Source organism: Phacochoerus africanus, chromosome 16 (genome assembly GCF_016906955.1).
Source record: "Phacochoerus africanus isolate WHEZ1 chromosome 16, ROS_Pafr_v1, whole genome shotgun sequence".
NCBI classification, from domain to species: domain Eukaryota; kingdom Metazoa; phylum Chordata; class Mammalia; order Artiodactyla; family Suidae; genus Phacochoerus; species Phacochoerus africanus.
In genome coordinates this window covers 42,578,065-42,606,049 of record NC_062559.1, presented here as the reverse complement: position 1 = coordinate 42,606,049, position 27,985 = coordinate 42,578,065, and the positions used below count along the sequence as shown (strand labels likewise).

General features: G+C 39.2%; 1 protein-coding gene and 1 pseudogene across 1 annotated transcript in view; one reads left to right on the top strand and one right to left on the bottom strand.

Annotated features, from left to right (window-relative positions):
* Positions 1-27,985, top strand: part of ZNRF2 (zinc and ring finger 2) — a 107,781-nt gene that overhangs the window by 31,476 nt on the left and 48,320 nt on the right. The gene's annotated exons all lie outside the window — the stretch shown is intronic.
* Positions 24,622-25,337, bottom strand: LOC125117204 (alkaline ceramidase 3-like; annotated as a pseudogene).

Sequence of the window (27,985 nt, the reverse complement as noted above, 5' to 3'; positions counted from 1 at the left end):
TCTGCCACTGATTTGCTGTTGAGCTGTGCTGAGTTGAGTACCCTGAATCAGCATAGTCCTGTCTCAGCTTCCAGCAGGATTAAGAGCACATGCATGGTTTATAATGAATCAGTATTTTTTGAGTGGGTCTACTCTGTTGGTCATTGTTGGATAAAAGTGAAAGTCTAGGTTACTTTCAGGGTAGGTGGGAAGGCAAAAATTAGATGCTCTAACATTGCATGTTTTTATGCCGTGCAAAAAATCCTCGGTAATATTTGGTTGACTTTTGCATTATTATGATTCAATTAAATACCAAGTCATGCTGATCAGGAAACTATAGATAAATGTAGTATGTAATATATGTTTTGTTTTTTTTTCTTAAGTGTCAGTTAATGGTTGGAATAGGAATGAGGCTGGAATTGGGAGAGATCAAAGAACACAAGGCTTTGTGTAATAGAAGGTTTCTGTGTGTGTTTCAAACAGGAGAGTGAAAGATCAGGTTTGTGTTAGGAAGGTAGGCTATAAAAATAGTTTGAAGGCTCAGCAGTAACGAACCTGGCTAGTATCCATGAGGAAGCAGATTCCATCCCTGGCCTTGCTCAGTGGGTTAAGGATCCAGCATTGCCCCAAGCTGCGGTGAAGGTCTCAGATGTGGCTTAGATCTAGTTTGGCCGTGGCTGTGGCTGTGGCATAGGCAGGCAGCTGTAGGTCCAATTTGACCTCTAGCGTGGGAACTTCCGTATGCCGCAGGATCGGCCCTAAAAGAGAAAAATGGTTGAGGAAGGGGCGAGCAAAAGCAGATGTGTGTAGAAGCTACTGCAGAAGACCAGGAGATAAAATAGCTAGATACAGAGTAGTGATGAATGTCTAAAGAAGTGGTTGAATTTGACAGACACTCAGGAGGTAAAATCTACCCAGGTTGGTGATGGATGGAGATAAGTAAGTGTGGCCTCAGGGAAGCGGTGTTAATACTGGCCTGACTGGAACATCATCATTATTCCTCAAATCTTTTCATGGTCTAAACTTTTTAATCAAGTTCACTGGCAGCTTACAAACAGTTTTTGCCGTGACCCAACATTTTCTAAGTTGTTTTCCTAGCTCCCTATTTGAAATAAATATTCAGACAGTTTGAGTACTTTTAATGACTTACTCCAGGGGTCAGCAAATTTTCATTAAAGGTCCAGATAATAAATATTTCAGGCTTCGCAGGCCGTTTGACCTCTGTCAGTTCTTCAGTGTGAAGCCAGCTATGGAAAAAATATAAATGCATGCATGTGGCTGTGTTCCAATAAAACTTTATTAGTGGACACTGAAGTTTGAATTTCATGTAATTTTCATGTATCACAAAATACTACTTCTGTCCCCCCACCCCAGGGTATTTAAAAATGTAAAACTTTTTGATGCAAAGGCTCTACAAAAGCAGACTGCATTTAGGCCCATAGTTTGCCAGTTACTCCTGTACAGTTTTTTCGTAAGAAACTTTAATGATAAATAGCAAATAGACTGTAAAATGTTAATTCCTTTCATTCCTAAGCATTGAAATTACAGTCCTTCAGTCTGTAATGCTATTATTTGATCCTTCCACTTGCGAGCTGGGGGGACCCAAGAGAGTGGAATGCATGTAGAAACAAGGAACTCCTGGCAAACTCTGTATAGCTGAGGAAATACTTAATGCAGAAGGGAATCCCTAAAGAACTGTGTCTTTAAGGAGGTAATTAACACCATACCAATGAGAAATAGTTTCCAGAGGACAGCCCCTTTGGAAAGAAAGTAACTTTGTCAGACTGATTGCAAGCTGTTAAGGAGATGGGCGGGAGAAGCTTGAATTGTACTTGGGAGCCGGTATTTCTTTTGGTCTTGGCTCTTCTTGGACTACGTTGCACTTGTGATTTCACATCTTCTACTAAACTTCAAGTCTTATAGAACCAAACCTTTAATTCTATGTCAAATTTGACAGGATGAAATAATGAGGATTAAATTATGTATGCACTGAAACACTGCCAACATTGAGTCAGATTATTTGAGTGCAAACATAGTGGGCAGAGTTTTATCTACATAAATGCAATACTGATTACAGGCAGATGCCCAACTTCTGTAATTAACATTTGATTTTTAATTGTGATACTAAACTGTACCATTCGTCATAATTATCTCATCATTTGTCATGGTGGCCTTAAAAAAATCAAGCTATTGATAATAACAAAATACTTGCAGTCAAGCACATTTAAGATTTTAAAGCACCAGTTGCCGAAAGAGCATTTTAAAAATCCTGTCAAAATTTTGTTAGGTACATTTTGCATTTGATTGGGTGTCTAAAAACAGTTATTTGGTAAAGAATGTAGTGTTCGTGGTAAACAGGTTTATGTTACATTTTCACCCACTCATGAGTTACTGTATTAACATTTACTATTGATAAGAAATCTACAACATCAAAGCCATATTACTTTTAATGGAAAGTAATATTTTATTTATTTATTTTTGTCTTTTTAGGGCCACACTCGTGGCATATGGAGGTTCCCAGGCTAGGGATCAAATTGGAGCTGTAGTTGCCGGCCTACACCACAGCCACAGCCACACCAGATCCGAGCCGCGTCTGCGACCTATCCTACAGCTCACGGGAAAGCCAGATCCTTAACCTGCTGAGCGAGGCCAGGGATTGAACCCCCAACCTCATAGTTCTTAGTCAGATTTGTTTCCACTGCGCCACGATGGGAACTCCTTATTTAACATTTAAGTAATATTTTAAAATTTCTGCCTCCTGGGGACTTTCTTGGTGGTCTGGTGGTTAGGATTTCACCACTGTGGCCTGGGTTCAGTCCCTGGTCTGGGAGCTGAGATGCCGCATCAAGCTGCTGCACACTGCCGAAAAATAAAAAAATCTGGCTCCTATTTAAATTATTTTTATTTTTATTATTAATTAGTTTTTTTCTCATATTTCACATTAGTACATTGGTACATGGAGAAAAGTAGATTTACTCATTCAAGTAAGAAATAACCAAGATGGCACACAAATATCATTTAAATCTAATTCTAAAAGCTTAAAAATGTAAATATTTGTATACTTTGTATATAATGTGGAATTCAGTATTTTTTTTTGTCTTTTGTTGTTGTTGTTATTGTTGTTGTTGTTGTTGCTATTTCTTGGGCTGCTCCCGCGGCATATGGAGGTTCCCAGGCTAGGGGTCGAATCGGAGCTGTAGCCACCCGCCTACGCCAGAGCCACAGCAACGCAGGATCCGAGCCGCGTCTGCGACCTACACCACAGCTCACGGCAACGCCGGATCCTTAACCCACTGAGCAAGGGCAGGGACTGAACCCGCAACCTCATGGTTCCTAGTCGGATTCGTTAAACACCGCGCCACGACGGGAACTCCGGAATTCAGTATTTTTTCTTTCAACGTTTTTCTTTTGCATTTCCAATGAAAATATTTTTCCTCATGCTTGGACAGTACAGAGTACATGAGAAGAGAAGTACAGCTATATTTCATTCGTTATGGTGTCTTCCTGTGTTCTCACCTGTGTTCTTATAGCTCTGCTTTCGCCAGTACATCAGGCTCTTTAACTCTCTCTCGATCTCTAACCTTTCCCAGTTGGATCTTAACATTTTTTCTTTTGCTGCTTTGTTCTAAGTAGCTATTCTTAGGGAATCCTGTGAGTCTCTAATTCCATGTGAGTGAATAGGCTCATTAAAGACTTTAGGATTTAGTTGATGAGAATGAGTGATAAAAGATCATCTCCCTTAGAAACAGAGTGCACACTAAAAATTTCAGGATTTTATTACAGAGTAAGCCCTCTAAGGTAATATGCATATCATTGGTTGATTTTTGTAAAAGCATACATTTTTATGGTTGATTATGAGAATTTATGCTGTGGTTATTTATCAGAAGAACATGTGTCTCATTATGTCTGCTTCTCCCTCCTGTTTCTGTGGCTGAGTAGAATGTGAAACCATTTAACATGTATGTTTTACCTCAAACAGCAACAGAAAGGCACTAGCTATAGTTCACCAAATTATTATAGTTATTATACTGTTTGATTATTCACCTCATCTTCTCCTCTTTGCTAGAAAATTAAGTCTTACATATTTTGTTGTCTTTGATTTAGGTTTAATTCTGATACTTGACAGTATGGTAAAATGTCCACTATTGTGTGTGTGTGTGTGTGTGTGAGAGAGAGAGAGAGAGAGAGAGAGAGGAGGAGAGGGAGAGAGGGAGAGAAACGGAGGGGCGAGGGAAGAGAGGGAAAGAGAGAAACCTAAGCCAGCCATGCTTTTGAAATGTCATCCAGCTTGCTCTTCCGAGCTGCCGCTGTTGTTCTAATCTGAGCACTAAGGGTAGAATTGTGGAGAGAGAAAAACTCCCCACTTCATTTTCAGATTTGAGCAGGAGGAGAGGTGTGTTAGAGTGAGTACACAGCTGTTCATTCATTCATTCAGTAAATATTTATTGTCTCCTCTGCTTTGACATGGTGTTGGAAAGTAGATATCGTGATAGGAAATATGAAGAAGATACATTTTAAAATCTTTCCTTATTTTTTTAGTTCTGTGGAATATTAAAGTCTTAAGAGCTTCAGTAGAATTCATCTGAACCTTGAGGAAACTGCTTTTGGGATAAGTAATACATGACAGGACAACAAATATAAATATGATAGGAACATGTTGTATATCTTACAAACAGAACCTGAACTGAAACAGGCAATGAACGTAGGCTAGTGGGCATTAGACAGTTGTACTCATTCTTGGATAAGAAGCTGTGGCCCCAGAGTGCTTTTCTCCACTTAGTACATGAATTCCCGGAGTAAATAGCATCACTTCATCCTCTGCCTTTCCTCCTCCCTCAACTGAGAAAATTCCAGAGCAGAGGTATTGTCCTGGTTATGACCATGAATAAACTGACTACTCTTGAAGCTCCGTTCTGAAAGTCCCTTATATACAGCTGTGATTCGAATGTTTGTGCCCCACCTCAACCACTGGGATTACTATGTTGCAGACCTCAGCCCAAGGTGGTGATGGTATTAGGAGATGGGGCTTTGGGGAGGTGATTGAGTCATGAGGGTGGAGCCCTCATGGAAGGCTTGAGTGCCCTTGAAAAAGAGGCTCCAGAGAGCTCCCTCGCCCCTTCCACTGTGCAAGGATACAGTGGGAGGTCTGCCGCCCGGCAGAGGGTCCTCACTCCACCATGGTGACATCCTGGTCTCCAGAACTGTGAGAAATAAATTTCTGTTATTTATAAGCCACTCAGCCTCCGGTATAAGTTTCTAAAATCATCCCAAGAAGGCAGAATCTAAATTACCCTTGGCGTCGCGTCATCCTCCTCCTGTTCTCATAGCAAACTTGTTTTCATTGATGAGAGATAAAAAGGAATTACTTCTCTTTGGCCTCTGTCTCTCTCTCTCTCGGTCATTCAGTGCCCTCTTTCACTGCCCTTCTCCCCTAGTGGGGATATGTGGCCATTACACAATGCATTGAATTTTACAAGGCTCATTTGTACTAGTTAAACCACTGATCTCTACGTCCTTATGCTGTTATTGACATCCTACTCATGTTAAAAATTAAGGGCATTTTTTTATATTGCCACATGGAATTTATTTAATTTTCCATAGGAGCTGGCCCACTGCATGCTACCCTAGCTTGTTTACTTCTCTACCATTCTGAATCCCATTTGGTTCTGTTCTGCTTTTCCAACTGTTTAATAAGAGCAATCAATTGTATCCTATTTGGCATTCTTAGGTAAGACGGATTAATTTCTTAATTCACTCAGACAAGTTTAAAAGAGAAAGATGTATCTTATTTGTTACTTTTCCCAGAGAAAACATCCATGTTGCTGAAGATCTTTAGTTTCTAATAAAGCTATAATTTTCCATATCAGAATTATTTTCTGTACATAATATAGAGCTCACACAAATTACAGTGGCAGAGAAGCATTCTCTGTCAGTTGTACCCCACTATTAAGATCTGAATGTAGGAGTTCCCATCATGGCGCAGCGGAAAGGAATCTGACTAGGAACCATGAGGTTGCGGGTTTGATCCCTGGCCTCCCTCAGTGGGTTGAGGGTCCGGCGTTGCCGTGAGCTGTGGTGTAGGTTGCAGACGAGGCTTGGATCTGGCGTTGTTGTGGCTGTGGTGTAGGCTGGCAGCTGTAGCTCTGATTCGACCCCTAGCTTTGGAACCTCCTCACGCCTCAGGTGTGGCTTTAAAAAGCAAACAAAACAAAACAAAACAAACTCAAAGTGAGCAGTCCTAATAGGTTTGTAAAAATTCTCCTGAGGCGAAATACCAAGAACCTACTCACTAGTGTGATGGTAGGCTGCTGTCCTCTGTCCTAAGTGCAAAAAAGAACTCCAAATCATGAGCATTGAAACGGCTAAAAGAGAAGTGGGAGACCAAAGACAAGGGGGAAAAAAAATCTGTATGTAATTAATCTATCACATTCGTAGATTAGATGTGTTTAAAATAATCTAGACAGTAAAAAAGCCAAATCATAGGATGAGAAATAAAGCTAATGGGATATTTTGGGGAGTAGGCTGGGGGAAAGAGAAAAAAAGTTGACAGAGAGTTGATTGATAAGCTGGAAAACAATAAAAAGAATAATAAAATAATGAAAAATGATAAGGAACAAAAAAAGATGGTCACATTTGCAGTATTTTTAAGATTGTGAATATGCCGAAGACAAGCTTTTATACGTGTATTTCTTGCATTTTATGACTTAAAAAATGACTGCAAAATTTTTTCCAATTGGTGGAGGAAAATTATTGTATCTCCAATACTTAATCTTTCTGGATTTCTGAATAGTTTCCTGACTATGGGAAGTATGTTTGTTAAGATGTCCAGGAATTGGTCCCAGTATAGATTTTGATTTGCTTGTGGTTCCTGGTATATTTTCTTAATCCCAGCCATTAATTTTGCAGAATTTTTCTACCGTACACAGGAATATCACCTCTTCTTGAAAACAAACAAGTTCAAAATAGATCCCCTGTAATGGTTGTATGGTGATAATGTTTTGATGTATAAGGTATCATAAACCCTTAGGACTGGTTCCAGATGCCCACGAGAGAGGTCTGGTAGATGAGTGGACTGGGGAGTGTCATGAAGAGAGCCCTAGTTCAGGCCCTACTGCTGTCTTGTTTTATAGCTTTGGGCAGACATTTTACTTGGCTGGATTCTCCTATCCAGGAAAGTAGATGAGGGTAGATTCTCTCTTTGGGCCCCGCTCACAGTCCATTAGGTTGCATCTAAATGGTGTGAGAGTGGTTACAGTGAACGCAAAGAGGCAGCTGTTTTAAACCACTGGCGGCGTTGGCAGGTGCACCTCGCATAAAACATATAAAAATGTCCAGCCCCTAAATCCTCTTGTTTTTTTAAAATCAGGAACCAAAAGAGGGAAAAGAAATTACACCACCACCCCCTCCTTAAACTACAGAGAAACCTTCAGGGCATATTTAAAGTGCCCTTGTAGAACATTTTATGAATCATTTCCGTGTGCTACTGTTTCACATGGAAAAAATACACTTCTTTGGATAGCCTTTCATTCATTCCAGTATTTGAATGTCTACTGTGTGTCATAATAGGCATATTAGTGGCTTTGGCCCTACAAAAAATCCTAATTTTCACTTAAAATTGTTTCATTCATTTCCTCTTTTCCATTCTCATCAGAAATAGTTCTTTTAAAAAAGTAATTTATTCTCTTTTCATATATTAACAGAATTGTCACAGGTGGGTACAAAGTAGGAGATAATGACTTTACCCTAATGGACTTAAAATAAGATCCTGACAGAAACCAAACTCTTCAGCAACGTTCGTCAGGCAGTGATGTTATTTTGTAGGTTCTCAAGGATTGTTTTGGATGGCTTCATATAGGATTAGGTATTTAAACTTGTAATCTGGTAAATATGCTTGTTGAACAAAGTAAAAATGTATTCTACTGTTTTGTGTTGTGAAACATTTGCTCTCCTGCCGTTTAAATTTTGTTAGAGATATTTTTGTCTCTTATGAAGTAGCTGTCATTTTTAAACAATAGAGATTTTACCTGTTTCCTTTTGGCTTCTTGAGCAGTTTTTCTTTTCCCCTCTTATAGCAGAAGTTTTGCCAGTTTGAAAAAAACCAAGCTAGAAGATTGTCTACAGCTCATCTTGCCTGTGGTGGTTTAGGTAAATGGGCTTTCATTTTCTGAGGAAAAGTTTCAGATCAGAGAATTCTGTAGTTGCTGAGCTCTCAGGTCCTACTGGCAACTGAAATCTCAGTTTACACACCAGACCTTTTGCTGTATGTCGTATATTATAAAACTTGCGGAAGTTGCTTTATTTATCATTCTTTCTGTTAGCATGTTTTTAATGTCTTTTTATTGACATGTTTAGGATTTAGAGTAATTTAACCTTTAAACTGAATTTCTTTAAAAAATTCAGTTTATTCCTGTAAATAATGCTTAGAACTCTTAAATTGAAGTTAGAATTACTCGCATTTAGAATTTACCAATCTGCCTTTGATTGCGCCACTCTTGCCTGTATAGAAGTCAGGCCAAATATACACATCATTCGTATATGCATGTAGATGTTTGCTGCGGCTTGATATAGGTCTGGCTGGATGCAGGGGCAGGATTGTTGGATAGAATACTTAGAAGAATATATAGTTTCTGCCCCACAGGTGTTACCAAATTTGGAAGATAAAAATCTACACAAAAATGTAAAAGCTGCTGATATATATCAAATGAATGTTATCAGTAAATGGAATATAGCAGGACAGAGAAGGACACAGCTGTGAATTCTTTTAAAAGGGTTCATTGAGATATTGAGACTTGATTTGGGCTTGAAGGGAAGGGAGTATAAGTATATTTTTAATAAATAAGAGAAAAGGCATGTGGACTTAAGAGCAAAGGCATAGAGGTGTGAATGAGTGTACTCTATTGGAAGGATAGGATTAAATACCAACACCAATTGCATTACCAATACCCTATTGCATTAGGGTAACAGTGATTATGCAGAAAGTCCAGTGTGGGGGAAAATAAGGTGTGTGTGTGTGTGTGTGTGCATACTCAGTAAAGTAAAAGATGATCAAGAGCTAGATGTTGTAGCAGAAGTCCTGATATTTAGTAATGCATGTCTGATACATACTTAAAAACAAAAATAAAATATCTTCTTGAGTGTTTTTGCCTTTGTTGTAAATTCCGTCATTCAAATTGTTGTCTTTCAAGACCCAAAAATGCTAGGGCATTGCCAGCTTTGAGTTTATCCTGAAAAAACAAAAAGGAAAGATTTTAATTCAAAGCATTATTTAATGATTTTTTAAATAAATATTTATTAAATATCTTTATCAGATTAAAAAAATCAATTCTCTCATGTGATAGAAAAATATTAGCAGGTTAAACAGTAAGTCTCTTTACCCATGTTTTACCCTACTACTATTTTTTTTTTTTTTAATCTTTTTGCTATTTCTTTGGGCCGCTCCCACGGCATATGGAGGTTCCCAGGCTAGGGGTCGAATCGGAGCTCTAGCCACTGGCCTACACCACAGCCACAGCAACGCGGGATCCGAGCTGCGTCTGCAACCTACACCACAGCTCACGGCAACGCCGGATCGTTAACCCACTGAGCAAGGGCAGGGACCGAACCCACAACCTCATGGTTCCTAGTCGGATTCGTTAGCCACTGCACTACGACGGGAACTCCCCTACTACTATTTTTAAAATTATAGTCATATATTTGTATTGAATAATTTTTTAAAAGCAAAAATATAAATGATGTATGGTATATTTGTGCTTTATTATTTTCCCTGCTTCTCAAATATGTCAACAATCATGGACAAAACAGCTGGAGTTTTTGAATTTCTGAACATGGAAATAATATGTATTTATGTTACAAGCAAAAAAAAAAAAAGAAGAAGTCCTGATAGCTTAGGAATTAGAAGAGCTGAGCTCTGTCACTTTTGATTTCTTTGTACTTAGACTGCTGTTCTCTTTGAATGAGCAGTTTAAACCAAGATAGTCTGTAGACTCCTTTAGCCTAATCTTCTTCAGTTACTGAAGATGGGAAATGGCAGCTACTGTTTTGTATTGCTTGGGGAGATTGGTGTAGCAGATTGGGATAACCTGCTGTAAAAATCTCCTGAATCATTCTTCTATTATTGATTCATTCCATTGTTCACATTCAGTGCACACATACCTAAGGGAGTTTTAAGCTTATTGGCCCATTCCTTCTAGAAATTATTTCTATTAGTCAATTAGATTACCTAATTGAGGTCATAAGGAATCGAGCTTACTTAGTGTAAGGCAAACAGTAGAGGAATAGTTTTGACTTAGGGAAACCTGGAGTGCCAGCTTTGGCAGAGGACATCCGTAGCTACTGGGGGTAGTAGAAGGTTGCTCACACCTGGAAGAGGACTGAATGCTTGGATTATTGCAAAGGCTGAGGTGAAACAGTCCTCTCGGATCTCCACAGCTGCCAGCACAGCTTATCTTCCTCTTCTTAAACATTCTCGCAGTCCTTGGGAGGATAGCTTTTCCAGTGTGCCTCTTTCTGTTTTTTTTAATTTTGTTTATAGCTATCAGTTAAGCATTTACATGACTTGTTTGCAGTTGTAGAGCGACTATTTGATATGTAAATCTCATAATAGGACCTAGTACTTTCATCTGTCTTGCCCAACAGGTTCTGATTATGGGTGTACATTTTTCCTGCTGATTGGTGTCTGCAGGGAACTGGTTCCAGGATTCCCCTGGGTACCAAAATCTACCCATGCTTAAGCCTCTTATATAAAATAGTGTCATATTTGCATATAATCTATGCATACTTTAAATCATCATTAGATTTTTTGCACTATCTAATACAGTGTAAGTACTATTATGTAAATAGTTGGTGGGATACAGCAAATTCAAGTTCTGTTTTCTGGAATATTTTTTCCTCCTCATATTTCAATCCTAGTTGTTTGGATCCATGGCTGCAGAACCTGCCCCTAAGGAAGACTTTGGCGTAGGAGCTTTTTGCTTGTGGAAGAAGGAAACAATGACAAATACTAAGTTAATGTAGGGTTGGGCCACAAGAGAGATAAAGAAGAATCTCTTGCCTTAGTCATCAAAGTGGAAAAGGACAAGGTATTCGCAGTTACTGGTGCTGTTGGTGTTTATTTTACTATATAAGGTCACTTTGTTATCATAGGTATATCTCATTGAATTGTTACAGGAAGTTTTCCTTCAGTCTAAAGAATCTGGATTTTACGATTGAAGAATGTTATTTTAGAACTGTACTGTTGGAGTTCCCTTCGTGGCGCAGTGGTTAACGAATCCGACTAGGAACCATGAGGTGGAGGGTTCAATCCCTGGCCTTGCTCAGTGGGTTGAGGATCTGGCATTGCTGTGAGCTGTGGTATAGGTTGCAGACGTGGCTTGGATCCCACGTTGCTGTGTCTCTGGTGTAGGCTGGTGGCTATAGCTCTGATTGGACCCCTAGCCTGGGAATCTCCATATGCCGCAGGTGTGGCCCAAGAAATGGCAAAAAAGACCCCCCCCCAAAAAAAAAAGACCTGTACGGTTTTAAAAACTTATGAAGAATAAGTGAATTGTCTAAAAATTGGGAAAAGGACAATTTCAATAAATAATAGCCACTGTTTACTAAATGACTATGTTTCAGGCACTTTACATACATTACTGTAATCTTTAATCCTCATCAGATTGCTGGTATGTAAGTGATGTTATCAGTGTTTTACAGGGAAAAAAATCAGACCTGGAAGACTTAAGTTCTTGCTTTCCCTGGGGTCACACGGTTTGTATGAAGTAGAGACTATATGCCCAGGTTTGTACCTAGGTTTCTACTCAGGTCCTTTGGACTTGAAAATACGTGTTTTCACTAGACCATTAAAGCTAGTAAGGAAGATAGACACACACATAGGTAATTTGAGTGCCATGTACTATATTGCAGTATTCAAAGTATCATCAGAGTACAGAGGTCACACAGGAGGAGATGATTAAGTCAGCATTGAGGTGGAACATTGTGTAGTGTTTAGAGAAGGATTTCTGGAGAAGGGTGACTCCTGAGTGAGATTTTGATGACAACCTAAAAGTTCTTTAGGATAGAAGAGAGGGAACAATAACATTAGTGTTTCAGTATTTCTATACTTAGCTTTCAAAGAACAGAGAAACCTAGCTCATTTCTGCTTTTTGTTCTCTTCTTCCATCCCCGTCTTCCTTTTCCCTTTTATGTGCAATAGGATCGTGCCATTCTCATCCTAATTTTTGTTATTATATCATTTTTACACTTTTGACATTTCTAATATTTATATACTACAATAATTCCTGCAGTTGTTTACACTATTCAATTAAAGAACATGTGTGGTGTACTACCAGTGTATGTGTGTATATATGCACGTGTGTGCATATATAGGTATGTGTGTGTGTACATATAAAAATCACAGCTTGTCCATTCCTGAATTCTTTATTTTGGTTAATTTCTTGGTTGGGTCTTGAGTCTTTGAACTTTGGAGGCTATCAATTACTTGAGTCTCACTTTTTTTTTTTTTTTCCCTTTAAGCATTCGGAGCTCCCCCCCCCCCCCCCCCCCCCGCCCCACGCACACAATGTGTCCCGAGTAAAACCTATATATTATTCTGTGAATATTTCTGGGACCAGTATTATTTCTGCCATTCTCCACCTCAATTGTAGACATCTTACGTTTTATGTCTAGATATTCACTAGGATTCTTTCTCTACTATCTTTGATAATTTTGTTCCATCCTTCTGGACATGGCATTCTCTTCTTTGAGAGAACATATTAGCCTTTTGTTTTCCATACATTTCATCTTTCTTCACATCGCTCTCATCTCATGTCTTTTTCATAAATCTATTTTCCATGTCAGTGATATTTCCGTAGCTGTTTCTGTTTTCTTCTTCTTCTTCTGTAGTTTTTATTTCTGTTACAAGTTTATGATTATATTCAATGTATTTCCTGAACTATTTTCCTGAGTTAATATTCTAAGTTGTCTAATTCATCTGTTTTTTTACTGTTTTGTCTTCCTTAAATAGTAGATTCAATGCTTCAGTCCCATATTGAATCCTTTCTTAGTATTCATTGAAGAATGGACCCAGTTGTAGTTGGGCCTGTTGTTTGTGAAGACAGAGTCGGGGAAAGGGCAGAGGAAGTGATATGGAGCAGCCTACAGCTTCAGTTGAGCTATGTTCCTACAGAAACTTTTTCACTAGGCTAATTTTTTCTGTATTCTTTTTCCTTTTAAATAGTTCAAAAAAGTAAGTCAATGTAATATATGTATATATCTCAAAAATATAGAATACTTCTAGTCTTATAATAAAAATCATTGTTCTCTTGCCTGAACCTTCTCCAATACCCGATTTTTATTTTCTGGGGACAACTATTTTCAATACCTGTAGCTGTTGATTATAACGTTTACTTCCATATTTATAAATAGTGTGCCTATATTCCTATTTTTAATTTTTTAGATGCTTTAACTGCATATTATGGAAGATGAGGATTTACATATATCACCTATCTTTATTTTTATGCTTCTGCCTTTTGAATGTCTTTTAAAATGACAATTTGTTTAAATTGATGCTCATTGTTTATGACTTTGGATTGCCTTTTCTATTCTGCATCCATCTTGTGTTGACAATTGCCTCATCCTTTTGTTTACTTAATTTTCCAGGTTCCTATCAGTTTTTCCCAAACTTGCCCAAGGAATTATGAAACTGTCTAATACTGTTTTCTACATGATTAAACACATCCAAAAACCTGATCAGTTCACTCCCCACACCTACCCCAGTCCCCTCCTCCCTGCGCCTTCTCTCTCCTCCTCTCCCTTCATCTCCCTCTTGCCTTCTTTCGCTCCCATCTTGAACGCTCTACTTGGCCTTACAGTCTAGACCTGCTGCACAGTTACCCAAGGACTGCCCTTCAGCGTTTTTCCTGTGAGAGGTCTTGTCTCCTTTATCTTGCTCCTCTTGTGTTTGCTCCCTTGTTTTAGAGCACAGATTCTACAAGTTTCTCGATATGCACAGGAAGGAACGTTTTTGATGCTCTTTTAATCAGGAAAATATGTTTTTATTAATCAAATGTGAATATGTAATCGTTTGTGTATGTAGTCTAAGTGAAATAATTCTATGATTTCAAAGTTAACTGCGTGATGTCTTCTTTCAAGTATTGCTTTTGAGAAAACTAACACCATTCTGATTCTGAGAAACAGTTGGCTTAGAGTCTCTAAAAATATTAATATGAAAGAAAATTTAAAAGTCTGGGAAACTGTTTTGATATTTTACGTTGATCTTTTTTCTTTTTGAAAATGTTTAGATTTTTTTTCCTTCATCCCCATGTTATTTCATGGTAATGTATTTGAGTATGGCTATTTTTTTCGTTTGCTGTGTGGATATATTCTTTCAGTCGGTATTTATGAAATTCATTTTGGGAAATTATGTCTTTGACCGTTTCTTCCTCTTTTCTCAGCTCTGTTTCAAGTTGGTTAGTTAGACCTGCTGGATTGATCTTCTGATTTTATTATCTACTCTCCTCTTTGACTTTTGCTTCTACTTCTTGGGAGATTAAAAAACATGTGTAGAGTAATGGTTAAGAATTAAACTGGAGCCAGAAGGCCTGTTTGAATTCTCCCTGGCCAAGTTCTAACTCTGTGACCTTTTATGTTTTTCATATGTTAAATAGCTTTAATAGTAGTGCCTAACTCAAAAGATGTGGGGATAAATAAGTTAATTCATCCAAAGTGCTTAGATAATTTCCTGGTGCATAGTACATGTTAAGCCTTATTATCATTTGGCGTCATTATTACCGCAAAGTTACTATTTTAATCATCTGTTTGAATTCTTAATTTCTACCAAAAGTTTAATTTTCCGAAGCTGCTTTTTGCTTCTCTGCTCCCAGTTTATAATTTTCTTATTTCTTGGGCGCAGTATCATCTTGAAATATCGGGACAATTGAGGAAATTTAGAAAAAACCTCCAATATAAAGATGGATGCCAAAACAAATAAATAGAAGCAAATGTAAATAAATAAGTAGGAACAAAATTAAATAGAAATCTTGGAGTTCCTGGTATGGCTCAGTGGGTTAAGAATCTGACTGCAGTGGCTCAGGTCACTGCGGAGGCACTATTCAATCCCTGGCCTGGCACAGTGGGTTAAAGGATCTGGCATTGCCGTAGCTGCGGCACGGATGCAATCCCTGGCTTGGGAGTTTCCATGTGCCGCAGATGAGGCCATTAAGAGGAGGAAAAAAAAAAAAAAAAAAAGGCGGTCCTGTCATGGCTCAGTGGTAATGAACCCAATTATTATCCATAAGGTTGCGGGTTTGATTCTTGGCCTTACTCATTGAGTTAAGGATCATGCTTTGCCATGAGCTGTCATGAGCAGATTTGGCTAAGATCTGGGTGTTGCTGTGGCTGTGGCATAGGTCAGCAGCTGCAGCTCCAATTTGATGCCTAGCCTGCGAACTTCCATATGCTGCGGCCTTAAAAAGACAAAAATAAATAAAGTAAATAAAAGTCTTCCTTTAAAAAAAAAAATCTTGAAAGATTTGGGGGGGGGGCAGCATTGCTAAAGTTTTTTTCCTATTTTCTATATTGACTGCTTTATCCTAATTCCTCTTTTATATTTATTTTGGTATACATCTTATATGTTCTAAATTTCCTCATAATTAGGTTCAAATTCTATTCGGCAGGAGAACATGTAAGTATCATGTCTTCAGTGAGTCACACTGGGGACTACAGATGTCAGTTTGTCCCTTTTTTGGTGATACTAAGTTTGACCATTTGTTTAAGATAATGTCAGCCAGTTTCTCCATTTAAAAAATACCTTTTAATCTTTTTTAATTAAGTGATTGAGAGTTGATACTTTCAGAATGTATACTTATCCATCTGTACTTTTGCATTCTTTTAAAATTTATTGTAATTTATTATGTCATTGTCCATTTTGATGTTTACATTGTCCAAATTTGACTGGGAGAATCCCTTTCAAACTGGCTTCTGTGCTTTTTTGTGTATCTTTATCAATTTTTGAGCACTTCCTTAATCTGGCACAAGGTATTTGAGGCTCACCTTGTGCTCCCAGACTTAAAACTGGTCATTTCTTCAAGGATCCCTGGTACCTTTTCATGGGGGGAATGATATTTAGAAATGCAAGACCTGGGACTTTTTCCTACTGAAGTGTCATTGCTTTTAGGCTCTTTTAGTGGACTGAGTGTGTGTGTGTATCCTTCAGCACACACATGCATGTGTGTATGTGTGTATTTTTGTCTTTTTGCCTTTTCTAGGGCTACTCCTGTGGCATAGGGAGATTCCCAGGCTAGGGGTCTAATCGGAACCATAACCACCAGCCTATGCCAGAGCCACAGCAACGCAGGATCTGAGCCACGTCTGCAACCTACACCAAAGCTTATGGCAACGCTGGATCCTTAACCCACTGAGCAAGGCCAGGGATCGAACCCGCAACCTCATGGTTCCTAGTTGGATTTGTTAACCACTGCGCCACGACGGGAACTCCAGTGTGTGTATTTTTCTTTGTATTGTGAACTGGAGATTGGCACTTGTCATCTGCTTCTGAAGAGATTGAATCTTGAGCCACTGCAGCTGCTGACCCTCCACACCCTCTGAAAAAGCTCAGGGTGGAGATCAGGAGTGAGGCGCTCTGTGCTCTGGGAAAACTGGCAGATAGGTCTTCGGATAGATGATTTCAGGAGAAGATTTTATGAGCCCGATTCTTGCATCTTATATGTAGAAAAGCACTAAAATCCTTTATGGTCATGTCTGCTTCTTGTGACTGGCAATAACCTTCACGAGACAAGTGGCAACCTTCTGTAAAATGTGTGCTTGTTTGCATGTACCTCCCCCTTCACCAGAATCACATATATACATACTCGCATCCCCCCTACCTCTTCGGAGCGGTATTTTAGAGCTACCTGAAATGCTGGCTCCTGGGTCATAGTCTTCATTTTGTCCCAGATAAAACTTAACTCTCAGCTTCTAGGTTGTGCATATTTTTTAAGTTGACAGTTTCTATTTGATATAGAGTTAAGTTCATTTGTTTACATTTATATTTAATTTTAGGAGGGGCTTTCCCTTAATCCTTATTTTTAATTTTTGAATACACGTATTATTGACGCCGGAAAGATGGTACCAGAATCCGGGTTCTTGTTCACGGCGGTCAAAGAATGAACTCCACGAACACGCAGGCAGCAAGCAAGAAAAGTTTTTATTAAAGGAAAGCAGATAGCTCCCAGGGTTACGGGAGGGGGAGAAGAGCTCCCCTTCTCTATTGTCCTATAAGGGGTTTTCATTCCTTAAAGTTGGGGGGGTACCAACGTGGGGTCCAGAGAGATGTGGTCTTCTCCCATCGGCCTTCTTCAATTACCTATATGAGTCCTTGTTCAGTAGGGTCTTAGGGGTGGAAATGGCCTATAAGTCTCATAGTTTCTTTGTCCCTGTCGTCTTGTAAACTGAGTCATAGGGGATTAGGGATTAATGTCCATCTGGGCGAAGGTACACTCCCTACAGTAAACAAGGCCTATGGGGATGTTACTCCCTGGAGCCCTTAAGCCACAAATGTTAATCAATGGCCATATCAAAGAATGCATCAAAGCCCATTCTCCTACACTGACTACCTGAGTTAATATTCTGTCTCATTATTAATGTTGTTTGAAAGTCAAAAACTTAACTAAAAGGTGGACTCAGGAGCACCTTCTTCCCTAAGTTTTTCTTTCACTACATTCTCATTTACCACTTGTAGGTAACATGTATATAAACCTTAATTTGGAATTTATCCTTCCTTGTTTTTCTTTTTGCAGATATATACATACAAATGTATTTTTATTTATTCTTTTTAAGGTGATTTTTGTTTTTTTCCATTATGGTTTGTTTACAGTGTTCTGTCAATTTCTGCTGTACAGCAAAGTGACCCAGTCACACACACACACACACACACACACACACACACACACACACACACACATATATAGATTCTTTTTCTCATATTATCCTCCATGTTCCATCATAAGTAACTAGGTGTGGTTCCCTGTGCTATACAGCAGGATCTCATTGCTTTTCCACTCCAAATGCAATAGTTTGTGTCTATTAACCCCAGACTCCCAGTCCATCCCATTCCCTGTCCCTCCCCCTTGGCAAAACCAAGGGGTCTGTTCTCCAAGTCCATGAGTTTCTTTTCTGTGGAAAGATTCATTTGTGCTGTATATTAAATTCTGATATAAGTGATACCATATGTTATTCACTTTCTCTTTCTGACTTCACTTAGCATGAGAGTCTCTAGCTCCATGGATGTTGTTGCAAATGGCTTTTATTGGCCGAGTAGTATTCTATTGTGTATGGATACCACACCTTCTTAATCCATTCATCTGTCAGTGGACATTTAGGTTGTTTCCATGTCTTAGCTATTGGGAATTGTGCTACAATGAACATACCAGTGCATGTATCTTTTTCAAGGAAAGTTTTGTCCAGATACATGCCCAAGAGTGGGATTGTTGGATCACCATGGTAGTTCTATATTTAGTTTTCTGAGGTGCTTCCGTACTGTTTTCCATAGTAGTTGTGCCAGTTTATATTCCCACCAACAGTGCAAGAGGGTTCCCTTCCCTCCACACCCTCTTTGGCATTGTCATTTGTTAACTTGTTAATGATGGCCATTCTGACAGGTGTGAAGTGGTACCTCACAGTAGTTTTGAGTTGCATTTCTCTAATAATTAGTGATGTTGAGCATTTTTTCATGTGCCTGTTGGCCATCTGTATATCTTCTTTGAAGAAAAGTCTATTCAGGTCTTTTGCCCATTTTTCAACTGGGTTGTTGGTTTTTTTTGCTGTTGAGTTGGATAAGTTGTTTGTATATTTTAGAGATTAAGCCCTTGTCAGTTGCATCATTTGAAACCATTTTCTCCCATTCTGTAGGTTGTCTTCTTCTCTCTCTCTCTTTTTTTTTTTTTATGGTTTCCTTTACTGTGCAAAAGCTTGTGGTTTGATGAGGCCCCATTGGCTTATTTTTACTCTTATTTCTGTTGTCTTGGGAAACTGACCTAAGAAAACAGTTGTATAGTTGATGTCAGAGAATATTTTGCCTATGTTCTCTTCTAGGTGTTTTCTAGGAGTTTTATGGTGTTCGTTATGCTTAGCACAGTACCTAGCATAACATATGCCTCCTTCTTCACATTGTTTTTTCCACTTAGTATAGCCTGGGTATCTCTTCATATCAGTTTATGGAAATTGTTCTCATTTCTTTTTCATAGTTGTGTGGTAACTCCATTGCATAGATGCATAATTGTTTATTCATCAAATCTCTTACACGGTTCCAACATTATGGTATTTTAAAGAGTTCCAAAGTAAATTACAATGTGTATGTGTTTTAATTAAAACATAGATGTATTATCTCTTGAAGTTTTCTGAATAGTCTAGGATTCTCACTAGAAGTCTCACAAGCAGTTGCAGATGGAAGTTGGGGCTGGAGTCATCTGAAAGTCAGAGTAACTCAGCGTTGAAGGTAGCTCACCCAGTATGCCTGGCAGTTGATATTGGTTGTTAGCTGAGAGCTCAACTTGGGCTGTCAGCTGAAATGCCTACTCATGACCTCTCTATGTGCCTGGAGCCTCCCAGAGCATGTCAGCTGGGTTCTGAGAGGGAGTATTTCTAAAATGAGCATCCCAAAAGGCCTAAATGGGAGCTTCAAGGCTTTTTAAGATTTATCTCAGAAATCCCACATCAGTTATGCATTCCATTAATCAGACAAGCCATTAAGGCTGGCCCAGATTCAAGGGGAGGGGAATTAGATTCCTTAATGTGAGGAGCAGGATGCATGAAATTGACAGCCACTGTCCTTGGAGACGATATATCATTGTTTGATTTTTAGCAAACTCAATATCCTTTCCATATGTAAAATAAAGTCACTTTCTTCCCAAGACCCAGACAGTCTCATCCCATTAGGGCATCAATTTGAAGTCCAGGATCTTGTTATCTAAGTCAACTCCAGATGTGGATGAAGCATCTCAGGTGCAGGTTCTCCAGTACAACACCTCCATAACAGTTTCCCTTGACCCAAGGACCCTTACTTTATTTCTCCATATGGCTTTGAGTTACTGTGTAGTATCCTTTCATTTCATCTTGTAGAAGTCCATTGAACATATCTCCTAGGGCAGGTCTAGTGATAACAAACTCCCTCAACTTTTGTTTATCTGAAAATTTCATAATTTCCCCCTCACTTTTGAAGGAGTTTTGCTGGATATAGGACTCTTAGTTGACAGTTTTTTCCTTTAAGCACTTTAAATGTACCTGCCTACTGCCTTCTGGAGTACAAAGTTTATCATGAGAAATCTGCTTCTAATCTTGTTGTGGCTTCCGATGAGTCACTTGCTGTTTTCATGTTTCTCTTTGTCTTTTGAATGTTTGATTTTAAAGTATTCTAATGGCTTTATCTCACATGAAGGTTTGTCAAGTTTTTCAGATGTTTATATTCATGTCTTTCATCAAATTTGGGACGTTTTCAGCCATTATTGAAATATTTTCTCTGCTCCCTTCTCTGTTCCTCTTCTAGGACTCCCACAATGCATATTTTGGTCTCCTTGTTGGTGTCCAGAGGTCTCTTAGACGCGCTTCATGTTTTTTCAGTCGTTGTTTCTTTCTGTTTCTCAGACACAGTAACTTCCATTGTCCTATCTTCATGTTCACTGATTCTTTCTTCTGCTTTTTCAAATCGGCCTTTGACTCTGCCTGGTGCATTTTTCTTTTCAGTTATACTTTTCAGTTCCAGAATTTCTTTTTGGTTTCTATTTAAGTTTTCTGTTGATATTTTGTTCATACATCCCTTTTTTGGCTTTTTTCACATCTTTCTTTAGTTCTTTGAGCATCTGTTAAGACAAGCATTTTAAAATCTTTTTCTCATATATCTGCTGTCAGGTCTTTTTCAGGAACAGTTTCTACTAATTTTTTTCCCCTTTGAATGAATGATACTATCCTATTTATTTGTATGTTTTGTATTTTTTGTTGTTGTTGTTATTTTTGTTGAAAACTGGACATTTAAATCTAATTGGTAGCTCTGGAAATCAGATTCTGCCCCTTCCCTTGGGTCTGCTGGGGGGTTTTGTTTGTTTGCTTGTTTTGGTTTTTTTGATCAAACTAGTAGTATTGGCACTGATATAATGCAGAATATAAGACAGAGGTAGATCTGCACATCACCGCATCAAATTACAATTAGAACTGATTCTCTTTGAAACATCAATTTTACATAAATGCTTATCCAGTAGCACATCATAAACTATATTTCTGTCCTGTAAATATAGAATTAAGGGCTAAAACTGTTAAAGCAACAGATGAATTTTTTCCAAGAGCAAAGAAATGTGCAACCCATAGGACTTGCGAGAAAACCTTAAACTAAATTGCTAGTCATCTTTAGGGACATTGGTTAAATTCTGTAAGTGTTGGCCTAAAAACAGAACTTAGTTTTTTCAGGTATTTAGAGGTTTTCATGCATTGTGTATCTGAAGCTTTTGGTTTCTTGATTTTCTTTGACTCTCACCTCTTCCTCTCCTTGATATATGAAAAACCTTCTTGGTGTAAGAAAAGCCCAGTCCTGGAAATTTTGCACTGAGTTTAAACCATAATATTTGATCTAATTCTAAACCAAACACCACTGTTCAGGGTTCTCATTAGTGGATTATTCAAAGGTAAATGCTTCTCCTGTTAATTATTAATTTACATAGTATCACAAGGATAAAAGAGATCCTTTCAGGAGTGGCACTGTTTCATGAAAACACGAAGGTGGAATGGGGTGGGTAGAGCAATCAGTAAGCTGACACAATGACCTTTCACACAGTGTTTCCTTAAAAAAGAATCAAATTGCTTTTAATTTTATGAAGTGAAAATGGCAGCATACATAGGATATTAAAATGTTTTCTTACATATGGTTTGCTGTTGGGCTCACAGATGAGGGCCTTTCTCATAAGGTGATATGCATACTATTTGCATAGCAGGAAGCAGGTTTTTGGGTACGCTCTAGTTAACAGGGAATCTCCCAAGAAAATGAAGGGAAGGAAGGGGGCTAATGAGCCAACCCTGTAATAACACAACCCAAAATTCTAGAAGGGAAGAAAAATAAAGCCATTGGAATAGTTGACTTAGCAATATCCTTGAAGGTCAGTGGTATTTCCATAGTACTCGATATGGCACAGATACAGAGTCTTGAGTGTGCTAATACTTCAGTTGCCAAAAAGAGAGCCAAGTTGAGGCACAGACTGAGAAAATTTAAGAGCCTGAAGATTTAGTCTCTGCTTTCTGCTCAACACTTCTGAAATGTTGTTTTTTGCTGAGCTTTCATGCTGTTTGTTTTCATAACAGAAACAGAGGTCTTTGAAGAATTGACCACAGTATTATAAGTCTCCGATGAGACAGCTTTATTCAACAATGAACTACAGGTGGTGGTGACTGAACTGCTCATTCAACATACAGTTCTAAAGGGCCTCGGTGTCAGGTTGTGTTCTCTAGACCCTTAATCTGACTTCCATACTGCGGAACCTCAGTCTCAGTGTTTAGCAGCCCTTTCAGGAGGATTTGCCTTTATTTCTGTAAATAGATGCTTTATGCAGAAGTATGTCTTAGTGAAAGGGACAAAAAGACAATGGTGTGAAATAAATTAACTAATTTAAAAATGTCAGATGGCTGACAGCCTAGGTAGCTGCACATGAAATGTAGCCAGACACCAGAATCTTGTGGTAAAAGAAAGAGCAGTCTTAAGGGCTTGTGTTAGAGCTTTTAGTTTATATTTTCCTAAGGCACAACAAAAGTTCTTTTAGATTTATGTTTTGGCAAGTGTTTTTCCTGCTGGAGGATCATAAAAGTAGGGGCGAATATCTGCCTAATGGCGTGTTGGCATGCTAAAGTAAGGAAAATAATACTTGGATGAAAACTAAGGCCAGCAGGTGAAGAAAAACAACAGAAATTGTATTGGTTTTAAATTTGTACCAAGGCTAGTTCCTGAATACTAGAAAAATGAAAAAAGTGTTTCATACCTTTGCATAAGAATAAAATGATTTTCCTTTAGAAGCTGTTGCTCAGAATGTAATCTGTGGCAATGACACCATGTAGTAAAAACAATCTGGATTTTATAATAATGTTATAAGAAGGAAAAAGTTATAAAAATTCTAGACGGTACAGAGCTACAAATATGGTGATACGTGAACAAAGGGGTCAACTCAGGTTTTTACTCCAGAAAGGTTTTATGTTTGTGAAGGGTGATGTAACTTGTTATACACTGAAATCCAAGTTAGAACTAGCTGCCTTACCGTGAGATTTCACTGCCATTAGCACTTTAATTTTTGGTAGTTCTGTTACAAGTTCAGGTAAGTTAGAGCTCTTTTCAACAGTTAAATGCATTTCTTTCAAAAAAAAAAAAATGAAGGAATAGGTACTCTGATAAGCTTTCTGTAGATAGGATTCTGATCATTTTGGCTCCAGTTAACCCAGCATGTTTCCCTGGACGTAATAACTATGGTCTCTCTGAAAGCTGGGAAACATTGCAGTTTAAAAAGTCAGAGTATAATGACATTGATTTCAAATAAATTACGCTGGGAAGATAGGAGGATGAAATATGGATTGGTCAGACCACCAATCATGTTTTCCTAGACATAAAAAGTGATAAACATCTGCAAAGATCAAAGGAAAGAGAGCAACCACATTCAAGTAGCAAGAGGCGCAACGTTCTACAGGTGTCCTGATGGCCTTCATAAAGGTTCCAAGATGACATATCCGCTCTGCAGGGCTGTAACCACACACAAACCCCAGAGCCCGCCCCAGATCTGGAATGCGACAAGTAGAGAACCCAGTGGCAAGTCTGAGCTTGTCTCGGACGCTCAGACTAGCACAGAGGCAGACAGTGAAGAACTACCAGAATCCTACCTAGAGCCCTGAGCTCTCTTTTACCTTGGAAACACACCACCCGTGAGGTTACCGTGGCAAAAATATAAATCAAGGCTGACATGGCTAAGTGCAGCCTTACAGCTGGCCATCTGGATATGGGGTTTTGCCAGTCCTTAGCTGTTTTCATTGTTTAATCAAATATTAAGAGAAGTTTAATTCATAGTCAAGCCTTGCCAAAAAGAAAGAACAGTTAATTTCCTATGATCAGCACAGACTGTTAACCTGTTAAGTAAAGTTCAATTTTTACAGTAAATTTCTTTTTAAACATCTTAGGGTGAGGAGGAGGGAAGACAAATGAGATAATAACAAATTAAAACACTCAGCAAGCTCCATTCCTTATTCTGTGTGTGGCTGACGGCATTAATCTGAAAGTCACTCTGCAACTGTGATGGTCAGATGTATTTGAACATGTAGATCCCTAAAGATTTCCTTATTCATTTGGCCAGGCCTGTGGTATAGGTTGTTGTTGTGATTTTAGGGCCGCACCCGCAGCATATGGAGGTTCCGAGGCGAGGGGTGCAATCAAAGCTATAGTCACTGGCCTGCGCCAGAGCCACAACAACGTGGATCCGAGCCGCATCTGCGAACTGCACCACAACTCACGGCCACGCTGGATCCTTAACCCACTGAGCGAGACCAGGGATCGAACCCACGTCTTCATGGATTCTAGTTGGCTTCGTTAACTGCTGAGCCATGACAGGAACTCTGGTATAGGTTTTTTTGTTTTGTTTTCTGAACAAGCAGAATAATTCATCAGTGCTTCCTGAGAGGCTCAAACAAGATCACTGGCCAGATTCTAAAGAGAAACTTTACTTTTGGCCTGTATCTCAGGTAAAGTGTTGTATATAAGCTGAAAAGGATGTGAAGAGAAGAACCAAGGCCAGTTAAAGTATGCCACCATGCGTGAAACTGGGTAACACCTATGATAGGTGATACCTTCTTTGAAAAGTTCCTCAGTGAATCACAAAAGATGTTGTCTATGTTCCATGATAAAAATCCCAATAAAAATATACCCAAAGATGTTTAATCTAGTCCTCTAAGCCATGGATAACAATTTAGATTTAGCCATGTAACAGTTTAGATTTAATTTAGATAAATTTAATTTAGATAAACTCATGTAACAGTATTCCATACATGACCTTATGAAAAGAGGCTCCTTTACTGTAAGGTAAACTGGTTATTATTAAACTGAATAGGACTGAGGTAGAAAGCAGACGGTAGTTTATAGAGTTCTTCATCTGGAAACATTCAGACATGCAGTACATAGATAACAACAGCTGTCAGTTGTTGGGAGTTCTTCTGATAGCTGCATTTCATATTTCAGCGTCATGTGGAAGCACCTGGATCCCCTTCTTACCACTTTAAGTGCTAAGTAGGAAGCGATGTACTGCTGCTTTCCCAGTCCATCTCTTAACACTCTGAAATGCACCAAAAATTGGAGGTGTAATCATAATCAGCTTACTCTGTTCCAGGACTCGGCAATGTACCAGGTCACCAGGTAGTTCCCCTTGCACTGGTCCAGTGGGGGCCCCAGTGCCCCCAGTAGCGCTCGGCCCCAAGGACTCCCAGGCTGACTCAAGCCCTGTTCCCTCACTTGCCTCGCACCCTGCCTACCCCCTCTGCTGTTTTATATTCTTGTTTTTTTGGGGTGTTGTAGGCTCTCTCTGTGCTGAGAGGCTGTACAGACTTCACAGGTCTTTTCTGACTCTTTTTTCCTGGATAAGCATGGTCATTTTCTAATTTTCCTTTTATATGCGATTGTTTTAAAATGTGCTCGTCTTGGTGTTCGGCTTGCGGCTCAGCAGTAACAAACCTATCTAATATCCATGAGGATGTGGGTTTGATCTCTGGCCTCGCTCAGTGGGTTCAGGATCCAGCTTTGCCCTGAACTGCAGTGTAGGTCACAGATGCTGCTTGGATACAGTTTTGCTGTGGCTATGGTGTAGGCCGACAGCTACAGCTCTGATTCAAACCCTAGCCTGGGAACTAGGCCCCTGGTGTGGCCCCGAAAAGAGAAAAGAAAAAAAAAAAAAGGGAGTAGTCTTTAATGTCCCAAAGAGAAAAAGAAAAGTGGAAGGGGGTACAAGCCCTTTAAATCCCCATGAAGTCTCTTCAGCTAGAAGGGGAGGGACTTAAAACAGTAGAGGGAGGCCGGACGACTGTGATTGCCTTTTTCTCTTTCTCTGTACATCCCAGATCAGAAGCAGTCATCAGATCCCTGTATTTGGAGCACAGTGTCCTTTTTGCCCACCCCGCCTCCTGGAAGCTGCGTGCAAGGTGCTGCCTGCCGTGTGGTGCTCAGGCTAGGAGAAGGGTAACTGCCTCTGTGCTAAGAGCTGAAATTAACCAGAGTGTACTGTCCACATCTTCCCCTGGAAGTTGCAAGCCTTTAGTAGACTCCAGACTTCTGAAACAGTCACTTCAAATTCTGCCCATGCTGTTTTTGTCCAGATGGGGAGGTGGATTCCCTCAGCACTTCCTACTTTGCCATCTTCACATAATGCTCTATGTGTGTGTGTGTTTTGGAATTGTTTGAGACATAACCTTCAAAGAGAGATCCTAGAAATGGTGTTGCAGAATCAGAAAATAAATACACATGTAATCTACTTAGATATTGCCAAATTACCATCTGTAGAGGTTGTACAAGTTTGCATTCCTGCTAGCAAAGTAGTTATTTCTCCACAGCCTCACCAGCAAATATTGTGTTGTCAAACTTGTGAGTTCTTGCCAATCTGAGATGAGTAATAATATGTTAACCCAGAGATAAATTAAAGGAGAGAAAACAGTGTATACAAAGAGTCACCTGGATTTCTAGTTCAGACTGAGGAGATTAAACACATGTGTTTCTCTCTCTTTCCTCCTTAACTCACTAAAATGAAGATCAAGAAATAAACAGAAGAGGCGTTCCTATTGTGGTGCAGGGAAAAGGAATCTGACCCGTATCCATGAGATGTGGGTTCAATGCTTGGCCTTGCTCAGTGGGTTAAGGATCCACGTTGCTGCGAGCTGTGGTGTGGGTCTCAAATGCAGGCTCGGATCTGGCATGGCTGTGGCTATGGGGTAGGCTAGTAGCTGTAGCTCCGATTTGACGCCTAGCCTGGGAACCTCCATATGCTTTGGGCCCTAAAATTTCGTGCCCCCTTCCCCCCCCCCCAAAAAAAGGAAAGAAAGAAACCGAACAACTTTAGAGTACTTTTTTCACTTTGATACTGTGCAGTTTTTCATTTATTCAAGCTTCAGTTGCACACCTTTCTTTTCGGTGAGATGTCTGTGGTGTTTGGTTTTCCTCGGTTTTTAAGAGTTCTTTGTATGTTAAGGATATTGTCATTTTGTGATATATATTGTATTTTCATTATTCTTTTTAATTTGTTTCTACTGTGTTTTAACCATGCAAATTTTTTCTTTTATTACATTAAAAGCAATAAAAGAGAAGCCCTTAAAAGCTGTTTGGAAGCTTTATATGTAACATTGGGGCTTATCAACAAAGATCTTACTGTTTCCTTCGGTGGAACTTCTGATTTAAGAGAATAGTCTACCAGCTTCTTGGTAGAGGAAAGGAGATTGGTTTCTGTACACAGATATTTATTCCCTTGCTTTCTTCTCTTCCGCTTGCTATGCTTAGTGTCCTCAAGTCAATCAATTTTGGGTCTTTTTTTTTTTTTTTTTTTTTTCCTGTGGTAAACCTTTATTGTCCTGCTCTAGTTGGAGAACTGTAGTTGCTTGGCTGTATGTCGTGAGTTGGAGACTTGAGGATCTTTTTTTTTTGTCTTTTTTTTTTTTTTTTTTTTTTTTTTACTATTTCTTGGGCCGCTCCCACGGCATATGGAGGTTCCCAGGCTAGGGGTCGAATCGGAGCTGTAGCCACCGGCCTACGCCAGAGCCACAGCAACGCGGGATCCGAGCCGCATCTGCAACCTACACCACAGCTCACGGCAACGCCGGATCGTTAACCCACTGAGCAAGGGCAGGGACCGAACCCGCAACCTCATGGTTCCTAGTCGGATTCGTTAACCACTGCGCCATGACGGGAACTCTTTGGGGATCTTTTTTATTCAGTTTTTTAATCAGTCTAGATTTTAAACCTCATGTTTAACCATTGTCTTGGGAAGTTATT